This window comes from Lotus japonicus, chromosome 2 (assembly GCF_012489685.1).
Source record: "Lotus japonicus ecotype B-129 chromosome 2, LjGifu_v1.2".
Lineage (NCBI taxonomy): Eukaryota > Viridiplantae > Streptophyta > Magnoliopsida > Fabales > Fabaceae > Lotus > Lotus japonicus.
The window spans coordinates 45291121-45308679 of NC_080042.1; positions in this window are offsets into that span (position 1 = coordinate 45291121).

A 17559-nucleotide genomic window follows, 5' to 3' on the forward strand; every position below is an offset into this window, starting at 1 on the left:
AATACTACATCTGTTCCTATTTAACTTTTCATGGTGAGAAGAAGCACACATATTAAGGAATGCAATTAATTTTTTTAATTTTCAGGGAAATATTATTTATTTTCCTATTTCACCATTTAGAATGTATTTTATTTTTCTTCATTTATTGTTCCTGTAAGGGCATTTCTCGGAAAAACATCATGTAATGCTCTCTTGAAACTCTAAGTGGACAAATATATAAGAACAACTTTTTTCTTCAAAGTTGACAGTTAATAAGCAACGAAGGTAGTACATTGATTTTTAGTCAATGATAAATAAATTAAAATTTTATAGTCGAGTTACTTTTAATTTTTTTAATACACCTATTTAATGATTATTTCAAAAATTAATGTTAGTCAAATAACAATAACATTTACAGTTTCAAAAAACAATAACATTTACTGCTATATTTATTTCTTTCTATACAAAAAAATAGTTTTTAATAGACCTATTTAATGATTTTTTAATATATTAATTTTTAGTCAATTAATAAATACAGTTAATGAACATGTACCTTGATGTTTGCTTGTTTTTGGAGGCTTTTCAATAATAATATTTTATTCAGTTTAAAAAAAATACAATTAAAGCTATATTCCTTTCCTAAAGAAACGTTTTTAATGCACCTATTTAATTTTTTGAAATACATTAATTTTTAGTCAATTAGTGAAAGACATTAACTGCTATATTCATATCTTTTTTCTTTAAAAATACCATTTTCAAAAAACCTATTTAAAGGTTTTTAAATACATTAATTTTTTGTCAATGATAAAAACATTAAAATTATATATTCAATTTCCTTTAAAAAAAAAGTCATTTTTAGTACACTTATTTAACCGTTTCTAAATACATTGATTTTTAGTCAATGATAAAAGCATTTATTGTATTTATTAATTGACTAAAAATTAATGTATTAAAAAATCATTAAATATGTGCATTAAAAATGTTTTTCTTTTAATGAAAGGGATATAATATTTAATGTTTTTACCATTGATTAAAGATCAATGTATTTAAAAAGGTTAAATATGTGTAGTAAAAACGGGTTTTTTAAAGGAAATGAATATTGCAGTAAATGTTTTTTTTAAATGAAAATATTATTAATAACTGAAAAAATCATGAGATATAAAGACTCATGACCAAGTACATAGCAACACAAACAAGGATAAGCAACACATATTTGACTAACAAAATCTTAAGGATGAGTCTCATTACAAACCTTGTTAAGAAAAACCCAATGGGAAAAAACCTTGCAAGGAAAAAAAATACAACATCCAAAAGAAATCAATTCTGTGACCCCCACATAAATACATCAACCATTAACAACTATTACATAACAGCAACAAGCCAATGTCAACGTTCCAAAGCCAGCAACTACACCATGACACCCATAAGCACCATCAAGCCCATCAAATTACAGGTAGCAGCCATCATGGAAAGCAATACAACCACAACATCCACAATTTCTCTCACGACAACAACATTGACGACAAAACAGCAACCCAAAATAATTGAAATTAATAACGGCTGCCAAAATCACAACCCCGTATGCATTACAGCAGTCCGACATCACTCATTTCCAGCAAACACAGTAAGATTTCGTGCAAATCCATAGCTCACACAGAGCCACACACACCCCCCATCTCTACAAACATCGTTCCCACAAAGGCTCCACCCGATCACACCCCTGCTTTAGCTAGCTCATAAGCATGCTCATTTGCTTTCCGGAAATTATGAGAAATAATCAAACAATTCACCTCCCTACACAACATATCAATCGAATGAAATTCTTTTAGCAACTTCCAAGGCTTGTACGATGCATTCACAACCTAACCCACAGCAAGGGAGGAATCACTCTCAATCACCACTTTCTTAAAACCAAACTCCTTGCAGAACACTAATGCCCGATGAATTGCCTTGACCTCAGCCTCATATGCAAACAAAAGGACCCATTGCCATCGAGAAATGCCCACAGACCTTCCCCTCCCAATCCTTAACCACCCCACAATTCCCGTTGTCCCTAGAGCCCCCCGAGCCGCTCCATCAACATTAAATTTGAACACCCCAACCAGAGGACACACCCAAATAGCCACACGATGCCACTGCCTCCGCACTCTCACACGAACCAATTCTATATTCTGCATAAAATCATGTAGAGTAGAGAATAAGAACAATTTTCAATCCTAGCTTTAACCCACTAAAAATGTGTGTGACATGCATATCCCAAACCAACTCTAGCACCGTCGCCGAGCCCCTGAACACAACTCCATTCTGCTTCATCCATATTGCAGTTAATGTTATTACTCCCTCCGTTCCTATTTAACTGTCTAGGAAGAGAAGAAACACACATATGAAGGAGTGCAATTAATTCACCCTTTAAAATGTATATTATCTTTACTCATTTATTGTTCCTGCAAGGACATTTCTTGGAAAAACATCATTTAATCCTCTCTTGAAACTCTAAGTGGACAGATATATATGAACAAATTTTTTTCTTCAAAATGGACAGTCTTTTTTTTTTTGAAACTAAAATGGACAGTTAATAAGGAACGGAGGGAGTATTATTTGACTAACATTACTTTTTGAAATAATCAATAAATAGGTGTATTCGAATATAGAATTTTAATGTTTTTATCATTGACTAAAAATCAATAAATTTATAAAGCTTTAAATAAGATTTTTAAAAACTTTTTTTTAGGAAATGAATATAGAAGTTAATGTCTTTTAGTAATTTTTCTTTTTAAAAAGGAAATGAATATAACTCAGACAAAATTTTAATTAATATTGAAATTTATTTCACATTAATACTCAGACACACTTATATTTCTTCATTTACTTTAGGCAATTAATACTAATAATTTTAGCATGTTAGTAAATGTGAAATTTAAAAGTAAAAAACTCTTTAAGAATTTGAAATCAACTTTTATTGTGAACAAATAAAAAAATAACTCTTTCTTGGAAATTTTACGAAATTTATGTTTTTAAATAATTTCACGTAGGTTACCACTTGCAAGCATTTACATTAACATGAAAACATGTCATGGGGGAAATTACACACGTCAAAAACTATCAAGGATATCCGCAGAACGGAGTGGCGACCAATATCAGAGACATCGAAATCGAATCTTAAGGGTAAGTTAGCTTTTATCATAATAAACCAGAAAAAAAAAAAAAACCGCCGCTAAAAAATTTAGCTACATTTATTGATTTTTTTTGCAGGAAAAAATTTAAATGTTTCTTATACGAAGAATTTGTCAACGATTTTAATGCAGTTCTAAGTGGAGGAGATAACAAACATGTTGTTGTTGTTATCATATTACTGGTAGCAGTAAGTACATTTAATAATTTTGATATATATTCTAAATTAAACTTTTGTATAAAATACCATCATGTTCAATATGTAAATAACATCCGACCACTAAAAAAATTTGCAGGGGAATATCAGTTAACTGCTGGGTTAAAATGCACTACATTAATGTTCAATCCTAACATTCTTGAAGCAGTGTGCAATTCCAACTAATAATTATTTCTTTGCAGGTTATTTGAGTGTGACACAGTTCATACTCAAGTAATGAACGTGCTAATTGAAAACATAAAATTTACTTAAGAAGATGAGTTCGTCAAACTGTTTCCACGCACAAACATTAAAAATTTGGTTGCGTGCAGATCGATATGTTTTTATCACTTTTAATTTAATTTAGGAAACGCAATATTCACTCAAAATTTAAATTAAAAATTTCATTAACTCTTATATTCCTCAATTAAGTTTAATTATACCATTAATTATTTAAAAAAAACCGGACCATGTTTCCTTTTTTCACTACAAAACGTATTTAAAAAAAAAAACTAATGAGGACATAATTTTTGAATCACAAATAAAAAATTAAATAATCAATACTTAAAATTACTAATCATGTATTTAATGCTCTTACAAGTGCATTAAATTGAAATGAATTATGAGAAATTTATTATAAATTAATATATAGTTAAAATTTCAAATAATTATAGAATTGACTCTTATAAACTGTTATGTAATTTTAATTGTGAAATTTACAATAGGAAAATTAGTTCCAACATTAATTGAATCATTAAGCATACATTTAATTATCTATTCATTAATTTTTTATATTCATAATTCCAAATTAAATGTATTAATTAAGTTCATTTATTTTTAAAATTCATTCTTCCAAATTAGCTTTAATTCATTAATTAAGTTCATTTATTTTTTTACTTTTCATGATTTCAAATTTCACATAATGACGGCAAAATAAATTAATAAAAATCTCATATTTCTTTCCATTTTTAAATACAAAACGTATTTTTGAAAAAAAAATACCTTATGGAAGTATAAATTACCATACACAAATTAAAAAATTAAATAATTACTATTTAAAAACAGTAATTACTAATTAACTGCTTTAAAAGACATTTAATAGAATTAAATTATGAGAAATTTATTACACAGTTATACTCAGTCAAAATTTCAATTAATTTTACAATTAATACTCAGCAAACATTACGTTCATTTATTTTTTAAAATTAATGATTACAAATTTAATGCATTAATTATGTTCATTTATTGTTAAAAGTTCATTTTTCCAAATTAGTTTCAATTCTATAATGATTTAAATTTCACATAAATACTGAAAAATAATTTAATCCAATTACTCCTATTTATTATTACAGCTTACAATATTCGTTGTGTATGCCGCGATTGAAAAAATTGTGAGCATTGATGATTGGTTTTACCATGACTGCAAATGTAACAGAACATCATTCTCTGACGGAGCACTTTATTACTGTTCGTAATGTAACATGCACATAAATTCTACGTTGTAATCTTGAGAAAGATTGTTTAAGGAGAAGTCCTATAAACTTGTTGTAAGGAAGAGTCCTGATAATACTTAGTAAGGAGGAGTCCTACTAATACTTGTAAGGAGAAGTCTTGTGAATACCTTTTAATGCCTAAAGAGGCAGTGGCAAAGAATACTCGGCAATGCCTGAAGAGGCATGTATAAGAATACTTGTATGGAGAAGTCCTTGATACTTGTGCTTAGTGAAATCTTGGTAATAGTCAAGGACTGGACGTAGCTCTATCATTCACGGGGTGAACCAGGATAAAAATGTTGTTCATTGACTCTTTCCTTGCTCTTACATTTCCGCTGCACCAAACGATCCCAACAAAGATGATGAATCTTTCAATCGTTTGGAAATTCAAGTTTTAGGATGACACAATTCAAACCCCACTATCTTGTACTACCTAAGATCAACTTTACCCCCATTTGAAGACATAAAGAGAAGAATAAACAAAATGCACCTTGCTACATAGTTCGGAGGCCAAGGGGCCAAAGATGAAAAAAAGAGAAAGGTATTCAAAAAGATACAAGAGGCAAAGGGGCCAAAGATGAAAAAAAGAGAAATATAGAAGGTATACAGGTAAGAGCAAAAGTTGGAAGGAAAACAGGGGAGAATACGTGCCCAAAACAAGGGAACGAATTGCAAAATACATGGCTTTAATGTATTAACCAGTCCCTTCCTAATATAATATCTTCCCGAAAAGTTGTACCATGGTGATGATGGAAGGAGAATGTGATAATGGAAGGAGAAGGAGACAGATGGAAAATAAATTGAGAAAGGATTATTTTTGTAATTCAAATACATAATAGTAACTGGACCACGGTGGTCCAATTTTCAACTAGTCCCACCAAAGGCGCATTCGGCAAAAGTGAGGACGAAAAGTTCTTTAAAAATTTGAAAAAAACATCTTGAGTTTTTCTAATATTTCAATTTTAAAAACAAAAAAAAAACGGTTTTCAAAATCAAATTTTCAATTTTTTTAACAACAAAAAACATGTTAAAAAAACAGTTTTAAAAAACCGTAATCAAATAAAGGTGCCCAATAGGCTGGACTATTTTCATTTTGATCCACCGGTGCACCAAAGGTTCTTTTGAACAATTTAGATACAACCGTCCCTTCCCCTTGTGCTATCCCCTCTCTGTTCCAAATTTTAAGAGAAGCAAATCCGAACTTGCTGAGCTAATGTACCAAAATCAGGCACTACAACCAGAAACAAGCTCTTAACAATCAAATATTTTTTTTTTGAAAAAGAAAATTTGTCTGGATGAAACGCTGTTGTTCTATCCAAGAACATAGAGATGAGGATCGTGATGTGAGAATCTAGAGAGAGTTTAGAGCGTAACCGCTTAGAAAGAGAAAGTAACTGAATTTCAAGCTTTTATTTCTCAAATGAGCTAAGAGTCCTTTACAATTGGTAACCGTCCCCTATTTATAGATGTAGGGGTTGGGCTTGACGCCCCTAATTTCTCTTAATGGGCCAGTTGGGCCTCCCGGGAGAAGGCCCAATTTCCTGGCTTGCACGTCGCCCCGGGCTGGCGCGCCTGGGCTGGGGACCCTAGGGTCTCGCCCAGTCCACAAGACACCGAGCTCGAAGCATGAGAGCTGAGTGTGTATTTTAAGAAGAAACCTAAGGCGACGATCATGAGTAAACTATCTAACGCCGAAGCCTAATGACTTAAAACAATTGCCAACATGGCTTGACAACTAGAGCCTAAGACTAATTTTGATTCTCTTAGCAAGTTCCTTCAATCCACGAGTCCACAAGTGAAGGTATGAAAAACGGTAGAAAGGGGGGGGGGGGGTTTGAATAACGTTTTCAAAATAAAACTTCCACCTTAAAGATTTTAACAAATCTTTCGAGAACTAAGTGCTTAAGATAAGAGATAGAAAAGCACACAAGGATTTTTATCCTGGTTCACTTGACAAATCCCTCAAGCTAATCCACTCCACCCGTTAAGGTGATTTCTTCCTTCTTAGAATGAAGGCAATCCACTAATCAGGTAAGTGTTACAACTGCACTTGAAACCTACAAGTGACTAACAATTACACTGACTTAGCTCACACTAAGATTCACTCTCTTAGTCTTCTCTAGGATCCGATCAACCTTGATCTCCTAAAGGTAACTAAACAAACTGTTTAAGAAAGAATGTTTACACAGGATTTGCTTCTGAAAAGCTAATAGTAAACACAATGAATTCAGATGAAAGAATGCTTAGAAGGTTTTGAATATAGCTTGCGCGTGTGTAATTCTTCCAACCGCATCTTTCAATCTTCTGCCTCTATTTATACTCCAAGGATTAGGGTTTGAACACTGCATGGAAATGCTACCGTTGGAGGGCAGTTCTGGAAATTCCAGCTTCTGCTGTGGCTGAGAATGTTAGGTAGGTCGTCAGGATAGTACATTTGCTTTTGTACTTGGATAGTGACTTGACCTTTAAACCTAGTAGACTTTTGATCAGGGGAATGCTTCATGTTGGAACTTGTGAAGCCAGTTGATCAGAGTCAGAGGGAAGCACATATCCTCTGACCGTTGTATCTTCTGATTCTGAACTCAGAGGGAAGTACATGGTCTTCAGAGTCATCTTGCTTCTGGACATCAGAGTTTCCACTTTTCAGCTTCTGGATCTTCAGAGTCTTCTACACCATCAGAACGTCTGAACCTTCAGAGTTTCTTGGTTGTCAGAACGTATGGATCTTCAGAACTTCAAGTGACTGAGTCCATATCAGAGCTTGTATGACTTCAGATCTTCTGAAGCATTTCTACTGTTCAGAGTGAACATAGATGTTGCGAAAGCGTTGCTTGGGTCACTCTTTATGCACAGTGCTTCTGATTTGTGTGAGATTGAACTGAGGTCAGAGCCTGTAAATAGCACACTCAGAAAAACACGTTAGAGTACCATAATTGTTCATACTAAAATGTTAACTTGTAATCATCAAAACATAGAGTTGTACTACTCGATCAAAACTTGATCTTACAATCTCCCCCTTTTTGATGATGACAAAAACAAGTATTTTGATGAACAATTCTTAAACAATAAACTGAATTTACTCAGAGTTTAGAGATATAGAATAAGACTTATCCTGATGTGAATAGTTTATTTTACTCATTCTGAATCCAAGTCACAGCTTGATTCTGAGCATAGCTCCCCCTGAATCTAAGACTTAATGAAAACGTTAGAAATGTTTAGATTCTGAGCTAAATAATGTAAGAGTTCAGAGTGAAGGCGCATGACATAGATGAAATAAAATAATCAGAGCGCATAAGTATTCAGAGTCAACAATAAGTGGTATCAGAGTCAAATAGAATCACTTCAGAAGAAGTGAAATGTATTCCTTGTATTTGCCCAGTGACACATCTATGGTCATAAAAGTGGAACTCTTAAATTCTCCGAAATAAATCACACTTACACATCAAAAACTAGGCTAGGTGTACTCCCCCTTTTTGTCATAAGCAAAAAGTATGGGGTGTGAAAAACTCAGCTTGAAGTACAAGGTACTCCCCCTTAGAGAAGGTCTGAGTGAAAAGATGGAGGAATAAATGCTGTAGGAATGAGAGTTACGCGAATTAAGTAAGGGAGTTAATGCAAAATAAGAACGTTTACCACCAGCCACGGGAGTAAAGAGAAGCTTCAGTTACCAAGGACTTAACCTCGAGAAACTGTAGGAGCAATAACTTCCAAGGAGAGAATGAAGCTTATATAAAGCGATTTAGAAGAGGGTAAGCTTCACAACTCGATTAATACCATAACAAATGGCTTCATACATGGTTGCACTGGAAGAGCTCAGAAGGAAAGCTTTTGAGGAATATATGTTCCTCAATATAAGGCATCCTGATGGTACTAAGACCATACAAGAGCTGACGAGGACACTGCTTGATGAGGAACTTTGTCTAGAGCTGGAGAAGGATTTGAAAGAATTCCTTGCCTTTGTGGAGGAAATTCAGGAACTCAGCCAGCTTGAGCTGAATTTGCTGGAAGAGAAGGAAGCTATGGAAAAGAGACTCAAGACGACTGAAGATAGTCTGGAGCGGGATGAGATGAACGTCAAACTCAACAACATCCAGTATTCATTGGATCGTCTGGAGAAAGAGAGGGTAGAGCAGCGCCAAGAGTGCAGAAGAATGAGGAAGGATCCTCCATTCTAGATTTAGGGACGAAATTGTATGATGTAATAAACATAAATTATCATGAATAGAGAAAAAGTTTTGGCAATCACAAGGTCATTTATATATATATATATGCAATGATAAACTACTAGTAAGCAAAACATAGCAAGTAATGCAAAAAATAGAGATAAAAATGAATTAAGTTAAGAAAAACGAAAGAAATCCTAAAACTAAGGCTTGTCAGAGCGACACAGAAGTTCTTGAAGAATTTGCTTCATGTCCATCAGCAGAGTCTCATGAGAATTGAGACGTTGTTCCATGATGTCAAGTCTGGAAGGACTTGGCTGTGTAGAGCTAGAAGGAACATTCTGAGCAGATTGATGAGCTGGAGTGGAATCAGAAGCAGCAGGAGTGAAGACCACTGGTGCAAGAGCTTGACATCTAAGAGCTTCAGCTTCAGCTTCAAGTCTCTCAGCTTCTAATCTTGCATGTTCAGCTTGGGCAGCTGCTTGACGTGCAGCTTCTTCTGCTTGCTCTTTCTTTCTTCTGGCCTCTTCAACAGCTTCAAGTAACTTAGTTCTTTGCTGTTGTTCATGCAGAGCCACTCTTCTTGTAAACCGCTGCCTAGCAGCCTCAATCCTCTGATCCCTTTCTACAGTGAGATGACTCATCATAACAGGAACCTGAGCAACTAACCAAGTACTCAGACTATTCCATTCTTCAGCAACAGAGTCAGCGTTCTCACTCAGGTCAGTGTGACCTTGCACATTGCGTAACATCAGTGAAGCTTCATGATTAAAAACACTGATGCACTCAGAGAGAGAGGTTGTCCTGAGGTATGTGTAGGGAACAATGGAGAGGTTGGTTTCAGAAGAGGTTGGGTGGTTGCTGCTGTTTGCCTCAGAGGCACCTTGAGGAGAGCCAATATCAAAAGTTTGGGCATTTGGTTCAGAGGCTCCAAGGTTTGGTTCAGAGGTTTCAACCTGAGGATGTGGTGATCTAACCGAAGAGTGGTTAGACAGAGAGTTTTCTGGTTCTGGTTGAATAGGCTCTTGGTGAACTTGGTCAGGTTGGACTTGTTGGGCTAAAGGGTCTGTTTCATGCAAGGGGTCAACCTGGATAAGATCATCTGGGTCAACTAGACGTTCTGGTCTAGGTCAAGGGTATCTCCTAGGGCTTGGTACTGTAAGGTAGTACTCTGGGATGGCAGACACTTTTTCTTTCCTGACTTCCATAAATTTACGAAGTGACTTAGAGTTGTTGGAAGGTGAGGAGTCAGCAACGTTGGTAGGAAAGGATACAGAAGTATAGGGAGTGGAAGAATCTGTATCAGCAGTTCTACGATCAGGACGTTCTGATGCTCTGGGGACAGAGTGATCAGACATTCTGGGTTCAGGTTCTGGTTGTTCAAGTTCTGGTTGTTCAGGAATGATGGGTTCAGAGGTTAATGGGTTGTATTGGATGGTAATGGGAGAGGTTGGTTCAGAGGGACGTGAAGTATGAAGCATATTCCACAGAGGAGCTTCTTCTTGGGAAGGTTGGAAAAATGAAGACCTTGGGGAATTAGGTGGAGATGTGGTTTGAGCAGCTGGTTGAGACTCTGGGATAGGGGTGAGTTGGGTGGCTGTGCGGTTAAGAAGAGTAGAGATGGGGAGTGCATCAATGGAATTTAAATCATCATCAGATTCAATGACAAATGACTTACTTGATGAACGCACGACTGACCGAGTCACTCTGGCAGAAGTCTCCATTCTGATGATGCAGCAGCAGGTTCCACACGGGTAGGCTTCTCCACAATTCTGACTTGTTTCTTCTTCTTCTTTGGAGGAGAAGGACCATCTTCATTATCACCATCATCACCATCATCAGGCTTGGTGGTTGTAAGATCAAGTTTTGATCTAGTAGTACAACTCTATGTTTTGATGATTACAAGTTAATCTTTTGATATGAACAATTGTGGTACTCTAACGTGTTTTTCTGAGTGTGCTATTTACATGCTCTGACCTCTATTCAATCTCACACAAATCAGAAGCACTGTGTTTAAAGAGTGTCCCAAACATCGCTTTCGCATTCACCATGTTCAGTATGAACAGTGGAAAAGCTTCAGAAGTTCTGAAGCTATACAAACTCTGATGTGGACTCAGTCACTAGAAGTTCTGAAGATCCAGAAGTTCTGACAACCAAGAAACACTGAAGGTTCAGATGTTCTGATGGTGTAGAAGACTCTGAAGATCCAGAAGCTGAATAGTGGAAACTCTGATGTCCAGAAGCAAGAAACTCTGAAGACCATTGTACTTCCCTCTGAGTTCAGAATCAGAAGATACAACGATAAGAGGTTTTGTGCTTTCCCTCTGACTCTGATCAACCGGCTTCACAAGTTCCAACATGAAGCATTCCCCTGATCAGAAGTCTCCTAGGTCTAAAGGTCAAGTCACTTTCAAAGTACAAAAGCAACAGTACTATCCTGACGACCTACCTAACATTCTCAGCCACAGCAGAAGCTGGAATTTCCAGAACTGCCCTCCAACGGTAGCATTTCCATGCAGCGTTCAAACCCTAATCCTTGGAGTATAAATAGAGACTGAAGATTGAAAGATGCGGTTGGAAGAATTCACACAAGCATAAGCTATATTCAAAAACCTCCAAGCATTCTTTCATCTGAAATTCATTGTGTTTACTATTAGCTTTTCAGAAGCAAATCTCTTGTAAACATTATTTGTTAAACAGTTTGTTTAGTTCCTTTAGGAGATCAAGGTTGATCGGATCCTAGAGAAGACTAAGAGAGTGAATCTTAGTGTGAGCTAAGTTAGTGTAATTGTTAGTCACTTGTAGGTTTCAAGTGCAGTTGTAACTCTTACCTGATTAGTGGATTGCCTTCATTCTAAGAAGGAAGAAATCACCTTAACGGGTGGACTGGATTAGCTTGAGTGATTTATCAAGTGAACCAGGATAAAATCCTTGTGTGCTTTTCTATCTCTTATCTTTAGCACTTAAGTTCTTGAAAGATTTGTCAAAATCTTTAAGGTGGAAGCTTTTTCTTGAAAACGTTATTCAAACCCCCCCTTTCTACCGTTTTTCATACCTTCAATGGTTTCATCATGCTTCCTCTTAGGCTTGTCAGCCTTCTTCTTCTTCTTCAGAGGAACATCAGACTCCTCAGAAGATTCCTCCAAGACCATTTTTCTCTGAACTTTCCTCTTGGGAGGAGAGTCAAACTCTGGAGCGGGTGGCAATCGTCTGAAGAACTCATCTACATCAATCTCAAACCCTTGTTGCTTCAGATCATCAATGTAGCACAAAATAGCTTCTGGGTTGTCTGCTTGGGTCCACAGAGGGAAATCATTCAGAGCCACCCTTCTTTGTCTTACTTCATCAGAAGTATCTTCATGAGCAGGGGCTATCTTCTTCTTGACCAATCCCATCTTCTTCAAAGATGTGGATGTGAAGACATCACTAACAATTGTAGACAGATCCTCTGTGCATCCTGCCTTGATCAGATCTTCTACGAATTTACTCTCAATGAAGAAATCTGAAAGCAGTCTCCCAAAGGGGATGTACTTGATGGCAGACTTGATGGAGGAAGTGGTTCTGGACTTCCTGATGCATTCTTTCAGGTAAGAGAACAAGAAGAAAGGGAGGCAAATCTTCCTCTTATCCTGAATGAAGAATAACATTGCCTTCTGGCAAAAGTTGATGTAATCAGGAGAGCTACCCTTTGACCTCTGGTTGATGCAGTGAAGCAGAATCTTGTGCCAGATTCTGAGCTTGGGATGAAGATCCACCACCTTGTAGTCGCTCTTGCCAGGTTTATAGGTGGTGTAAAGAGCCTTGTTGGTTTCATCCTTGGTTCTGGGTTTCACCTTTGACTCCGTCAGTTGGAATCTAGACCCAGTTCCTGTGTGTGCACCCAGCAAATTCACAATGGACTTCTCAGTGATGATTATCCTCCTTCCAGCAATGTAGGAGACCACTTGTGTATCATCACAGTCCGCGTGTTTCCAGAATTCCTTGACCAATTTGTCATAAATCGGACCTCTAAGCCTGTTTAAATACTCTTACCATCCCTGAACTTGAACTTCAGGACGCAGGTCATACCCATTTGCAGCTATATTATCCAGGTCGAATCTCCATTCAGCAAGCACTTGGAGTTCTACCGGAGCATAAACGCAGTGAACGGCACAGCCCCGTTCTGCAATTGGAATCATCTTCTCTGAAGCTTGACCTTGATTTGGAGTTTCAGGGCCCAATTGGCCTGTAGCTTGACCTACTACCATATGAGGAAACCTGGTTGCATCTGCAGCTTCATTTCTGGTTTGTCTCACCATCGTAAAGTCGGTTGAAGGTTTTGGGTTGAAAGAGAAGGATGAATAGAGAGAGAGAGAGAGATCGTGGGTAAGAGGTTTTGAAAAACTGAAGAGAGAGAATGTAAAACCGTAAGTGTAGGAGAACGTGTGTGTATAGTGGGTTTTGACAAATAACCGTTATTGATCAAAAAGCAATTTAAAATCAACGGTTAGAAATTAAAGACATGATAGTAACAGTAAATACCCCTATCACACGCAGGAGAGAAGCACATCAACACTCATTACAACAGACTGTCAGCACGGGCACAAGGAACTATGTATCATAGATACTGACACACGTTTACTGTCTCAGCTTCAGAGTCTGCACCAATGGGTACATAAACTCTGATAGAGTTACCTTCTGGACTAGACATCTTCTGATGAAGAAGCATCATAGTCAGAAGTTCTGATCCATCTTCATGTTGGACAAAAGTCCATATTCAGATTTTTCAGAATGAAATTAAATCTATCCTCGGCTAAGGGCTTTGTAAAGATATCTGCCCATTGATGGTCAGTATCAACAAACTTCAGAAGAAGTACGCCCTTCTGTACATAATCTCTAATAAAGTGATATTTTACCTCAATGTGCTTTGCCCTTGAATGTAAGATAGGATTCTTACTCAATGAAATTGCAGCAGTGTTATCACAATAGATTGGGATATTGCTCTCAAGGATTTGATAATCCTCCAGCTGATGTTTCATCCAGAGCATCTGAGTGCTGCATATTGCTGCTGAGATATATTCTGCCTCTGCAGTTGAGAGTGCAATGGTTGATTGTCTCTTGCTTGCCCATGAGACTAAGTTGCTTCCCAGAAATTGACAATTTCCAGAAGTGCTTTTTCTCTCTGTTCTATCTCCAGCATAATCAGCATCACAATAACCTAAAAGCTTATACTCTGATGTTTTCTTATACATCAAGCCAAGGTTAGTGGTACCTTTCAGATACCTTAGGATCCTCTTAACAGCAGTTAAGTGGGTTTCCCTTGGATCTGATTGGAAACGAGCACATAAATGAACACTAAACAATATATCTGGCCTAGATGCAGTTAAGTATAGAAGTGATCCTATCATTCAACGATAGAGCTTCTGACAAACTTTACCACTTGCATCTTCTTTTTTCAGAATGCATGTAGGATGCATTGGAGTCTTGGCAACTGTAGATTCCAGCATATTGAACTTCTTCAGAAGTTCTTTAGTGTACTTGCTCTGATGGATATATGTTCCTTCTGGTGTTTGATCAACTTGTATTCCTAGAAAGTACTTGAGTTCTCCCATCATACTCATTTCAAATTCAGCCTGCATCATCTCAGAAAATTCTTTGCATAGAGATTGATTAGCAGAACCAAATATAATATCATCAACATAAATTTGCACAATTAAGATATCATCTTTGTAAGTTTTGCAAAAGAGAGTTGTATCTACTTTACCCCTTACAAACTTATTCTCCAGAAGGAATGAGCTGAGTCTCTCATACCATGCTCTGGGAGCTTGCTTCAGACCATAGAGTGATTTCTACAACTTGAAAACATGGTCCGGGTTCTTCTCATCCTCAAAACCTGGGGGTTGATGAACGTAGACTTCCTCTGATATGTATCCATTTAGGAAGGCACTCTTAACATCCATCTGATGTAGAATTATGTTGTGATTTACTGAGAAGGAGATCAACAGTCTGATTGCTTCTAGTCTTGCTACTGGAGCAAATGTTTTAGTGTAGTCTATTCCTTCCTGCTGATTGTAGCCTTGAGCAACTAGCCTTGCCTTGTTTCTGACTACATCACCTTTCTCATTCAACTTGTTTCTGAACACCCATTTTGTTCCAATTACATGGACACTTTGAGGCTTCTTCACAAGGCTCCAAACATCATTCTTGGAAAATTGATTCAATTCCTCTTCCATAGCCAGAATCCAGTCCTTGTCCTGAAGAGCTTCATCAATTGACTTGGGTTCAATTAAGGACACCAATCCTTTCAGACTAAGCAGGGTCTCTTCAGAGGGTCTGAAGGCTGATCTGGTTCTGACTGGTTCGTCTTTGTTGCCCATAATCAATTCCTTAGGATGAGCTGCAGTGATTCTGCTCTTCTTCAGAGTTTGTGAATCGGAGGGACCAGCTTCTTCTGGTTCATCTTTCTCTGGATCCGCTTCCTCTGGAGCTTTGCCTTTGTCAGAAACACTTATACTTAAATCTGCAAATTTCTCAACTAGCTTTGACTGGTCAGAGTCAAGCTTATCGTCAAATCTAACATGAATAGATTCTTCAATTGTTTTAGCATCAGTATTATAGAATCTAAAACCTTTAGATCTCTCAGAGTAACCAAGTAATAGACATTTAGAAGACTTAGCATCAAATTTATGTAATCTATCCTTAGTATTAAGAACATAACAAACACAACCAAAAGGATGAAAATAAGAAATGTTGGGTTTTATATTCTTCCACAATTCATAGGGAGTCTTATTCAGAATTGGTCTCACAGAGATTCTGTTCTAAATGTAACACGCTGTGTTTACTGCCTCTGCCCAAAAGTGCTTAGCCATGCCAGTTTCTTGGAGCATGGTTCTAGCCATCTCCTGAAGAGTTATGTTCTTCCTCTCAACAACACCATTTTGTTGAGGAGTTCTGGGACAAGAGAAATCATGTGCAATTCCATAGGAATCAAACATACTCTCAAACTTGTCATTCTCAAACTCTCCACCATGGTCACTTCTGACACGCACAATCCTACAAGCCTTCTCGTTTTGCACTTGGGCTATGAAGGTAGAGAACACAGCATGAGACTCATCCTTGCGGGTTAGAAATTTAACCCATGTCCAGAGGCTATAGTCGTCAACAATGACCATCCCATATCTCTTGCCACCTATAGACTCAGTTTTCACTGGTCCAAATAGGTCGATATGCAGAAGTTCCAACGACCTTGAGGTTGAGACAACATTCTTAGCCTTGAAAGGGACTTTTGTGAATTTGCCTTTCTAACATGCTTCACAAAGAGCGTCTGAAGAGAACTTCAGAGTGGGCAAGCCCCTGACAAGGTTTAGTTTGCTCAGCTGAGAAATCTTTCTCATACTGGCATGCCCTAACCGTCTATGCCATACCCATTGCTCTTCATTAACAGACAGAAGGCACTTCACATTCTGAGCCTCCAACTCAGATAATCTGATTTTATAAATGTTGTTCTTCCTCTTGCTGTTAAACAGAACAGAGCCATCGATCTGACTTACAGCCCGGCAGGACTTTTGATTAAAGATAACATCATAACCCTTGTCAGCTAATTGACTTATAGACAATAAGTTATGAGTTAAGCCGTCTACCAATAAAACATTGTCAATGCATGGACTACTATCTACACAAATAGTACCGGTACCAACAATTTTACCCTTTTCGTTGCCACCAAAGCCAACTTCGCCTCCAGGCTTAAGTTTTAGCTCTTGGAACATACGCCTTTCTCCCGTCATGCGACGCGAGCATCCACTGTCCAGATAACATGATTGGTGTTTCAGTGGAGCTATCAAGGATATCTGCAACATAGATAATCTTATCCTTAGGTACCCACTTTCTGGGTCCTCTCTTGTTAGTTACCCCCGAGGTTCTGATCACCTTGGGTTTCTCAACATGGTAATGTAAATGAATTTTTGCATGATATTTAGACATGGAGAAAGATCCCTTTTTAAGAGGAGGTTTAGCAACTTCAGCAGGTAAAGGATCAGGTAAAATGGTACCAGAGGGAACAAAGCATTCATACAAAGATTTAGCTTTAGGCATAGAAGGCTCATTTCTAATTGGTTTAGAATAGCCAATGCCATGCATTCCATTTATGCTTACGCCATAGATCATTGAAGCCATTAAGCTTCTGTCTATGCTTTTAGCTAGGAATCTTTGAAAAGATTTTTCATACTTAGATTCATGCTTACTATCAGAGGCATCGCAGGCAATAACTTCTTCTAACTTAGCAATTTGATTCTTAAGCACAGAGTTAGTATTCACTAAAGCATGGTTATCATTTTTCAAATCAGAAATGATTTTCTCATGTTCAGAAGGAGTCTTAGAAACAGCAGATAAGTTCTTTTTCATCTTCTTATGCTTAGACAATAAAGAGTTATACTTATCCATGATATCAGACAGAGCATGTTTCAGTTCAGAGGTTGAGAAATAAGCGAATACCTCATTTTCATCGTCTGAGTTAGGATCTCCTTCTGATTCTGAGTCAGAGTCAACAACATCCTTTGACTCTGTTCCTTTGTCTTTGACT